The sequence below is a fragment of the Vulpes vulpes genome, chromosome 13 (assembly GCF_048418805.1).
Source record: "Vulpes vulpes isolate BD-2025 chromosome 13, VulVul3, whole genome shotgun sequence".
Lineage (NCBI taxonomy): Eukaryota > Metazoa > Chordata > Mammalia > Carnivora > Canidae > Vulpes > Vulpes vulpes.
The window spans coordinates 150,550,787-150,560,626 of NC_132792.1; the positions used below are offsets into that span (position 1 = coordinate 150,550,787).

General features: G+C 60.4%; 1 protein-coding gene across 2 annotated transcripts in view; it reads right to left on the reverse strand.

Moving 5' to 3' along the window:
- TRAF5 (TNF receptor associated factor 5) overlaps positions 1-8,955 on the reverse strand; it is a 47,680-nt gene extending 38,725 nt beyond the window's left edge. The window contains exon 1 of one of the 2 annotated variants that reach the window (XM_072733336.1): positions 8,841-8,955. The gene's annotated coding sequence lies outside the window, so the exon portion shown is untranslated. The remainder of the gene's footprint in view (positions 1-8,840) is intronic. The other variant, XM_072733337.1, reaches the window with a different exon arrangement.
- Positions 8,956-9,840: the final 885 nt, after the last annotated feature.

Genomic DNA, 9,840 nt, shown 5'->3' on the forward strand with positions numbered 1-9,840 from the left:
CACCACCCAAAGCAGCGATGGCTGGGTCACAAGGCCAAAGGCCCATTTTCAACCTTCATCCTACCTGGCTTCTCAGCAACATCTGACATTGTTGCCCACCAAACCCCCATCCCCCAACACACTACTCTCCCTTTAGCTTCCCTGAAACCACACTGTCCACCATCAGAGACAGCGTGTGAACTAACGACTCCCCACTCTGGGCCTCCTCTGCACCCAGACTCGCATTTGGGCTGCCTACCCGCTGCCTCCTTCTGACTGACTCGCAGGCCCTCCGAAGCCAACACATCCCAAGCTGAACCAATTTCCCCTCTCCTCAGTTGCTCTCCCCAGAGCTCCCTCTTGGTGAAGACCCACCCCTTCTCTTCCTGCGTCTCCAGTCACCTGGCCTCATGGGGCCAAGGCTTCCTTCTCCTCCCCCTCCCGCCCCCTCCCCTCACCTACCCCCCATCCTATCAGTCACGGAGGCCCCCTGAGAGGACCTGATGGGTACATTCCGTCTCCTTCTCTCCACCCCCACAACCAACACCCCGGTGCAAGCCACCACCCCTGTCACCCGGGCCACGGCGCAGCCTCCTACAAGCAGCCTCCCTCACCCACTCGCTCCTCCAGAGCATTTTTCACACAGAGCCTAACAGAGCTTCTGAAACACCGAGCTACGTCACTCACACCATCTTTTCACGGCCTCCTCATCCTCTTAACGTCCCAAAACCCTCACACATGCTGCAGCGGTCCTGCCCACATCTCCAGTGTCCTCTGCGCGCGCCCCCTCCTTCCCCACCCCTTCTTCTCCGTCCTCCCCGGTCTCCCTGCCACTCTTCATTCAAACCAGCGGCCAACCTGCCCCCCTGAGGGCCTTCACCCCTATGCTGCTCTCCCTTTGCTCAAGCTGTGGTCTCTGCTGGAAACAACCTCCCTGAGGCCCAGCCTCAGCCTCACACACGCAGCTAAGCCTTCACACGCCTCCGCAGTCAGGTTAGGTCCCCTCCTCACCTATCTATCACCACACTGTACCTCTCCTTTGTAGCACTATGATCATAATTCATTTTGTATGTATTTATCTTTATGTAATCATCTGTTCGCTATTAGTCTACACCAGCAAACAGAAAGCAGGGCCGGGGCAGTATCTTTTTCAAGGTGCTGGGCATAGAGCAGGTGCTCTGATATCTGAGTGAATTAATAGCTGCTTTGGGTGCCTACAATGTGCTAGAAGCTTCACGTGGGTTGTTCCACTTTGCACAGCCGCCCAATGAGGTATGAGCACTAGTTATAATATTCATGTGCACATTCTACCGATTAGGATTATATAAACCTGTTCAGGGTAACATGGGTGCTAAGTGCTGGCTTCACCTCCCGCTGGTCTCCTCATGGCCACTACGCTATACCTCCCTGTACTCCCACAGGCTCACTCAGTGCCTGACACATGGTAGGAGCTCAACCAAGAGGGGTAGATGGAGTACCTACTATTCACCTCCTTGGCCCTCACAGTTGCCCTTGAGGTCTACAAAGAAGAATTATAATTCCCCTCTTCCAAGTGAGAGAAGATGGGAGCCTAGGGGTTCAAAGGGTCACTCAGCAGTAGATGGCCATGCCAGGTTGGTCCTAGGTCTCCTGGCTCCTCTCTCGAGTCATTATCTCCACAGCTTGGCATAGATGGGTGGAATTCTGTAGGAAAACTCAGCAGAAAACAGGTAACATAGCAGACCTGAGACTGCCATCTTAGAAAGTTCTGCTTCCAAGGATGGCCCCTGGTTAACATCTCAGAAGACAGATTTGCGGCAGGTTCTCCTGACTGAGGAGGGTGGCTCACTGAGCCCAAACTGTTTTTCGTGGTTTGTGGTTTTTGCTAAGCATCTGTTCTTCATCTGAAAGTCTGGAATTTTGGTATACGTTAGGCAGAGGATGCCTACCTGACTGGTCCTCAATAAAAACCCAGGGCACTGAGTCTCTAATGAGCTTCCCTGCTGGACAACATGTCACATGTTGTCACAATTCAGTGCTGGAGGAATTATGTGATTCTATGTGATGTTGCTGGGTGGGGGCGTGTGGGGGAGGACTTGGAGCTTGCTCCTGGCTTCCCCTGGTCTTTGCCCCATATGCCTTTTTCCTTTGCTGATTTTGCTTTCTATCCTTCCACTGTAATGAGTCGTAGCTGTGTCCTGTATGCTGAATCCCGTGAGTCCTCGGAGACTATCATGGAACCTGGGTATGGTCTTGGGGAAGCACTCCTGACACGAGATGAATCTGAGTTTTCTTTAAGAAGGTGAGGGGCATGAACTAGTAGATTAAAGCAGGAGGCATTCTAGGCAGAGGAAACGATATGAAGAAAATTAGGAATGGATAAGTCAGCTGGAAGAGACCATTTAACACAGCCAAGCAGAGCTGACGTGGACAGAATCAAGCATTACGGCTGCGGGGTGGGAGACACGGCTGCTGGAGGAGTCACGCTTGTTTGCACGATCCAGCATCGGTGAAGTGAACCAGTTGAAGTCCCACATATGGGGATCCCTGGGTGGTTCAGCGGTTTAATACCTGCCTTTGGCCCAGGGTGTGATCCTGGAGACCCGGGATCGAGTCCCACATCAGGCTCCCTGCATGGAGCCTGCTTCTCCCTCTGCCTGTGTCTCTGCCTCTCTTTCTCTCTCTGTCTCTCTGTCTCTCACACATACATAAATAAGATCTTAAAAAAAAAAATCCCACATATGGAATCAGTGTCAAGGAAGGGTTGAAAAAAATTAGTGTCTGGCTGTCCAGAGCTAATATCCGTGGCATCGGACACTTCTCCAAAAGGTCTCCAGAAAGTGCCACAGAGCAGTGGAAGAAGCAACATCCCAAATTACTGGCTTTTCCAAACAAACCACCTCGATATGAGGCAATCAGTCCGCTCCAGAATAACCTCCTTCCCATCCATGAGGGGCAACCATTCGCTGCTTCCTTTATCCCTCTGACATGCCTCTGCCCATCGCACGATACCTCGATACCTCCGATACCTCCGCCTCTCCTTGCTCCTCAGTAGGGCTTCCTGGCACAACCCCACCCAACTGCTGAATCACTGCTTTTATTCTGCAACTACGTAGCACTTACGCCTTCGCCTTATGTTAACTTATTTGCCTTGAACCCAGGGAAGCATGGTAAATTTTCCCAGGTTGTATCATAGGTATCTGCCCAGCCTCTTCCTCAGAATCTTAATGTCAGGAAGGCAGAAGAGGGACTTTCATGACCGTTTGCCTTCACCCCACCCACTTATCCTCCAGCCTCCAGCGCCAAGGGCCCCTCTAACGGAGGGCTCAGCACGCAGCCTGGCTGTTCCAAGCCCCCAGCCCCGGGAAGGGAGCACCGAAAGGGCTCCTCCGGCTGCAGCTTTGCACCCAGTCACCTTCGCTCCACATCCTGCTCTGACTGCGTAGCTGGATCCCACAAAAGGGATGGCCCTGAGCCGGGTAATCAAGCCAGTGCCTGCATGTTGCTTTCCAAATCCATCCTAGCTCTCCTGCTGGGTCCCTGATTCACCTCTACCCAGCACTCTTTTCCCTACCCAGCTGCTCTGCCCACAGATTATTCTAGAGACTGGAATCCTGCCCCTGAAACCTACTCCCTGGGGGGCCGGGCCTCCATTATCTGCTGCTGTCTGCCCTCTTCTCTGCCCTCTGCCTGCCAAGGGCTTGTCCCAGCTTATCCCCCCCTATGGCCCACCCCGTCCCAGCTCACCTCCCCCTGTCCCCCACCCCCACCCCCCAGGCCCGCCTGGTCTAGTGAGCAAAGAGGCAGCAACAGGCTAGTTTGAATGATGGTCTGCCCAGGCACTTGGCCATTCTTTTGTTTGTCTGTTTTTAATCTAAATTCGAATGCCTTTAGGCTGGACACACATTTTCCACCTCCCCAGAGACCCCGCAACTCCCTACTGCCCTCAAACACGGGGAAGGAGAAAACCAGCTTTCCTGAGGCTCTGCGTACCTACAGGCTCATTTAGTCTTCCACCAACCTCAAGTGAGTGACATGACTATGTCTCTGCAGAAACCCTGAGGCTCAGGGAAGCAGGACAACTGGCCCCAGTCCTACAACTACAGCCAGCAAGCCCTAAATTCAGATGTGAACCCAGGCCTCCCAGCTTCCGAAAGTCCCCACTATCTCCACTACGCGCGAAGGTGGCCAGGCCAGGCAGGCCCACAGGAGGCCAGGAGAGCACGTGCGTGCTCAATTAAGGTAGGAGAGGAGAGAGGTAGAGGCAATGCGAACCCAGGGAGCAGCCCCGGTGACCAGAAGTGGCTGCGGGAGGCAGCCCAGAGGCCACTGCGGGGGAACAGTGGCGTCTACGCGGGCTAGGGAGAACCCAGAGGAAGAGACGGCTTGGCAGGAGTGCATTAAGGGGCTCCTGAAACATCATGAAGATTCTGCGTGTCAAACCGAACTGGCCAGGAAGAGAGCGGGGAGAGGGAGAGAAAGCCTTCCTTGAGAGCGTCGGGTTAGGCCTGGGGAGAGAGGGGCACAGGGCGGAGAGGCCTGGCCCGGGGACGCAGCCCGGGCTCACACTGCAGGGATGAGAAGCTCGAGGTCAAGGAAGGGAACGTCCGTGGGGACAGTGGGGCACCCTCCAAGGAGAGGGGCAACAGCTGCAGAGCAGGCTGGCGACCGAGGATTACCGGGCCCCAGAAATCCTCGGGCCACCCGAGCAGGTGTGCGGTGCTGAGTGAGGGATCCGGCGTAAGTGCAAGGGCTGGCCGCTCTTTCCAGAGGCTTCTCAGTGAGAGGGAGAGTAGAGGAGCGGCAGATGAGCGGGGTCTTCCTGTTTAACAGAGGCTGAGCCAGTGGGACAGGGAAGGGGTCAGCGCTAGGGGGACAGTGCAGGGAACCGGTCGGGGGGGGGGGTGCTGACTCAGGTGTGTAGGTGGAGAAGGTGTTCTCCTGTGGGCCAGGAGAGTACCTTATCCCTGAGAGAAAACAGACCCTGGGGGAAGCCCCACGGATGTTCTGAACCGGTGAGTAGAGAAGCCGGTGGGGCGCGTGTCCAGCCATGAGGCACGGGTCACTGCCGAAAGTGAGGTGGGCCCCCCTCCCTGCTCACATCCCCCCAGAAGGGGCACTCCCCGGGCCCCGTGATCCAATGCAAGGGGGCCCCCAGACCCTGCAGGTACGTGCAGGCGCCCCCTGCTCTTGCTACGGCCTGACCGAAGCCTGTACCCGCCACCCGCCTCCAGATAACAACGTGCAGACTCATCACTGTCGCTGCAAATGGATTTTGAATTTTTCTGTCAGGACTGATGAGTATTTTCACTTTTATTTCCTCTCTGGACCTCCAGCTCACTTCCTCACAAGACAGGGCCCGCCGGGGGCCATGTGGATCACTGGCCCTGTGACCCTCCAAATAAAGCCTTCCTCTGGCAAAGCAACAAATGCAGTGGGGCCTAACCCCGGCCTCAGTGGCGGCAGGAACCCTCCAACCCCGGGGATCACTTGTGCCCTGGGGCATGTTCCCCTCTACCCCCAGCACACACCCAGATACACACCCAGCTCTGCTGGGGTGATGACTCCTGCCCCAGAGGAACCTCAGTAAGAGCTACCATCTGGGCAGAGAAAGCCCCGCGGACACTGGTTGCCACCACTCCCCCCGACCCCCACCCCGTCTAGCAGCTCTTGAAGACCCTGGCTCAGTGACCAAGGCGTCAGGCAGCCTCTGATGAATACCTCTCTGGGTCCCTGCCGCCCCTCCTCCCCAGGATCCTGGCTTCCTCTAGCTGAAGTAACCGAGGGGCACAGGATTTAGAGTCAAAAGATTTGGGCTGGGGGTCCCGGCTGGTCCCTACATTCTGCAAGATCTTGCCATCATGTCTGAGCCCCGTTTTGCAACCAGCTCAGTGGAAGCCACGGCACCTGCCTCTCCCTTCTCTCAGGGAGGCAGTAAGAGGTTAGTCAGGTAAGAAAGGCTATTTTTGAGGAGCCCAGGGCCCTCCAGATTTCTGGGGCCTAAGCAAGTCCTGCTGGCAGCCCAGCCTCTCTAGAGCCCCACCCAGCGCACGCTCCCCAGCCTTCAGCTGCTGGCAGCTCAGGGCCCAGGGGGGACAGCTCAAAGGAGCTCCATGCAAGCATTTGTTTAGGCCTACTCTATGCCAGATTCCAGAATACAAACCAGAATAGACACGGGTCTTACCCAAGTTCACTCAGCTAGGGCAGAGCTAACAGAGCGAGCGTCTGTTTGCAAGGTGGTGGTGGTGGGGGGGGCAGTCTCCCGGAGAACCCGCTCCATGTCATTGGGAAAAGACCAGACATGCCTCATGGGCGTCCAGGCTGAGGAGGAGGTGGGCACACTTAGCTCCCTGAGAAACCAGGGTGGGGGGCCTGGAGCCGAGGAACCAGACCCTCTAGAGCCCCCGGCCTGGCCCAGCACTAGAGCCTAAAGGGTTTGTTTTATTTTTTAAGATTTTATTTATTCATGAGAGACACAGAGAGACAGAGAGAGAAAGAGGCAGAAACACAGGCAGAGGGAGAAGCAGGCTCCCTGCAAGGAGCCTAATGCAGGACTTGATCCCAGGACCCAAGGAACACATCCTGAGCCGAAGGCAGACGCTCAACCGCTGAGCCACCCAGGTGTCCCCAAAAGGTTATTTATACTCAGTGCTTCACGCTTACCATCTGGGAGATGTGGAGAATAATCCTGCTTTGGCCTGACTCACTAGGAGATCATGGAGGACAAAACGAGAACAACAATGAGAAAATGCTTTAAAAAGGAAAGAGCTTTATAAACACGGAATTATTATTTTTTTCAGGGTCCTCCACAGTGAAAGCTGAGATAATAAGGTCTGTTTGTCTAAATGCTGCCGAGCCTCTCCCGTGGCTACCCTAACGGCACTGACTCAGAGGCAGCCAGCCCCGTCGCTCTGCAAATCACCCTCACCGGAATATCCCAGCTGCTACGCTTGGTACTTCCAGTGGATGGGGCCTCCTCTCCAGACCCTGCCATCCAGGGCCAATGGGTCTCAGGTGACAGCTTGCTGACAGATGGAAACACTGCGTATCATCCTACTCCCACTGCCACAGACCTCAGCTCAGAGACCTGAAAAGGCCAGCTCCTCCACCACTGCCCCTCCGGCAGGACATCCAGAGGCTGCCTGGGGTAGGAGACTTCCTTCTGTGTCCAGGACCTGGGGAGGGAGATTCCAGGACCCTAGTGCCTACCCATTCCACGCTGTTCAACACAAAACAGTAACAAAACAAAAAACAAAACAAAACAAAACAAAACAAAAAACAAGAAAAAGGGGCAGCCTGGGTGGCTCAGGGGTTTAGCGCTGCCTTCAACCCAGGGCGTGATCCTGGAGACCAGGGATCGAGTCCCACGTCGGGCTGCCTGCTTGGAGCCTGCTTCTCCCTCTGCCTGTGTTTCTGCCTCTCTCTCTCTCTCTCTCTGTCTCATGAATAAATAAATCAAATCTTTAAAAAATAAAAAACAAAGAAGTCTACAAGGGCTGGGGACTTTCTGTTTCCATCTCACATCCATCTTTCCTGCAGCAATGCCCATCCTGTGCAAAGTGGAATAGAATGGGGGGCGTGGGAGCGTTCAGATGATAACGTTTTCACCCAAACCGTCATCCACTGTGCTAACACCCTTTCATCCGCTTCGTGAGAGGGCAGAGAGGCCAGCTGCACTCTGGATTTGAGAGGTGTCTTACCCGGCCTTTCTGGGCCTAAAACTCTCTCTCACACACACACTGAAAGACACGGTCTAGGCCCAGAAGTTCCTTCACGTCTTTTGCATTTTTGTCTTCCGGGGCCCTTTTAAAAATGCAAACCGTCCCCGGAGGAACAAACCATATTTCAGTGGCCCCAGCTCCACGGCACCTGTGCCCAATGTATATTTACTGAATTAAGCTGGTGACCAGATGCCTGTCCTCCCAGGCCAGGGGGTGGGACCCGGGGCGGGGGCGGCCGGCTGCAGGGAGCCACGCCTCCCCATCTACCTCACCGCTCGCCTCCCGCGGCCCCACCAGCCACAGCGAGATAACTGTGTTCAGGGAAAGTAAATCTGAAATAGCCAAATATGGAAACTCTGCAGGAGAGGGCAGGGGCAGCCGAGAAAGTCGGCGGCGGCAGAGCGGCCCGGGGGGGTCAGCCACAAGGGCAGGGCCCCAGCGTTCCCTTGAAGTTCTCGGAACTGCCAGACCCTGCAGGCTCAGGGGGAGGCGACCTGGTCAGGAAAGCCCAGATTCCCCCGCCTATCCGGGTGTCCCTGGGCACCTCAGTCACCTCCCCGAACCCCGGTCTCCTCCAAGAGCCCCGTGAGCTCAGCTTGGGGGGGGTGGTGCTGGGTTGGGCTGGGCTGTTTCTACACGAGCACGCTCAGCCGAGCAGTTCGTGGAGGTTTGCTCTCATTCCGACATTCCAGTTTCACCCCGGGGGGCTCTGGCTGGAGAAGTCCTGCAGGAGTGGGCGGGGGGGGCCGGGGGCCGGGGGGAGAGCCCGGGGTCTGCAGGGCGCGAACCGGGCTCGCCCGACCCCCCCCCCACCCCTCCTGCGTCCCCGGCCTGAACCTGCGGCTCCCCCGCTCGGGACCCCCAGTCCGCGTCCACACCACACCCGCTCGGAGCCCCCGCCCCGGCCCCCGCCCCGGCCCCGCCGCCCCGCGCGCACCCCCGCGCCCTCCCCGGGCCGCTCGGGGCGCAGGGACTCGCCGGACTCGGCGGGCGGGGCGGGCGGGGCGGGCGGCCAGGCCCGGGGAGGGGGCTGCGGGGCTCGTGCCGCTGCGGCGCTTTCGGTTTCAAAGCAAACGGGACCGGCCGAAAAGCGCTCCCGGGTCCCCTCACTGCGGCCTGCGCCGCGGGGCTGATCCGCGGGCGGCGACCTCCGGGACTCACGTGTGGCTCCGCGCGAGCGCTCGGGCGGCTCCAGGCGGCGGCCGGCGACCAGGCGGGGGCGAGGCTCTCAGCCCCGGGGCCCTGCGCGCCGACCCGGGCCGGGGAAGACGGAGGGCGGGCCGGGCCCCCGGGGGCGGGGCCGGGGCGGGGCCGGCGGGCGGTCGGGGCGCGGGGGCGAGGGGCGCGGGGCGAGGGGCGCGGGGGCGAGGGGCGCGGGGTGCGGGGCGAGGGGCGCGGGGGGCGGGGACGAGGGGCGCGGGGGCGAGGGGCGCGGGGCGAGGGGCGCGGGGCGAGGGGCGCGGGGGCGAGGGGCGCGGGGGGCGGGGCGAGGGGCGCGGGGGGCGGGGACGAGGGGCGCGGGGGCGAGGGGCGCGGGGGCGAGGGGCGCGGGGCGCGGGGACGAGGGGCGCGGGGACGAGGGGCGCGGGGCGCGGGGCGAGGGGCGCGGGGACGAGGGGCGCGGGGCGCGGGGCGCGGGGGGCGGGGACGAGGGGCGCGGGGGGCGGGGACGAGGGGCGCGGGGGCGAGGGGCGCGGGGCGAGGGGCGCGGGGGCGAGGGGCGAGGGGCGCGGGGACGAGGGGCGCGGGGCGAGGGGCGAGGGGCGAGGGGCGCGGGGCGAGGGGCGCGGGGACGAGGGGCGCGGGGTGCGGGGCGAGGGGCGCGGGGACGAGGGGCGCGGGGTGCGGGGCGCGGGGTGCGGGGCGCGGGGCGCGGGGACGAGGGGCGCGGGGGGCGGGGACGAGGGGCGCGGGGGCGAGGGGCGCGGGGGCGAGGGGCGCGGGGGCGAGGGGCGCGGGGCGAGGGGCGCGGGGACGAGGGGCGCGGGGTGCGGGGCGAGGGGCGCGGGGACGAGGGGCGCGGGGTGCGGGGCGCGGGGCGCGGGGACGAGGGGCGCGGGGGGCGGGGACGAGGGGCGCGGGGGCGAGGGGCGCGGGGGCGAGGGGCGCGGGGCGAGGGGCGCGGGGACGAGGGGCGAGGGGTGCGGGGCGAGGGGCGCGG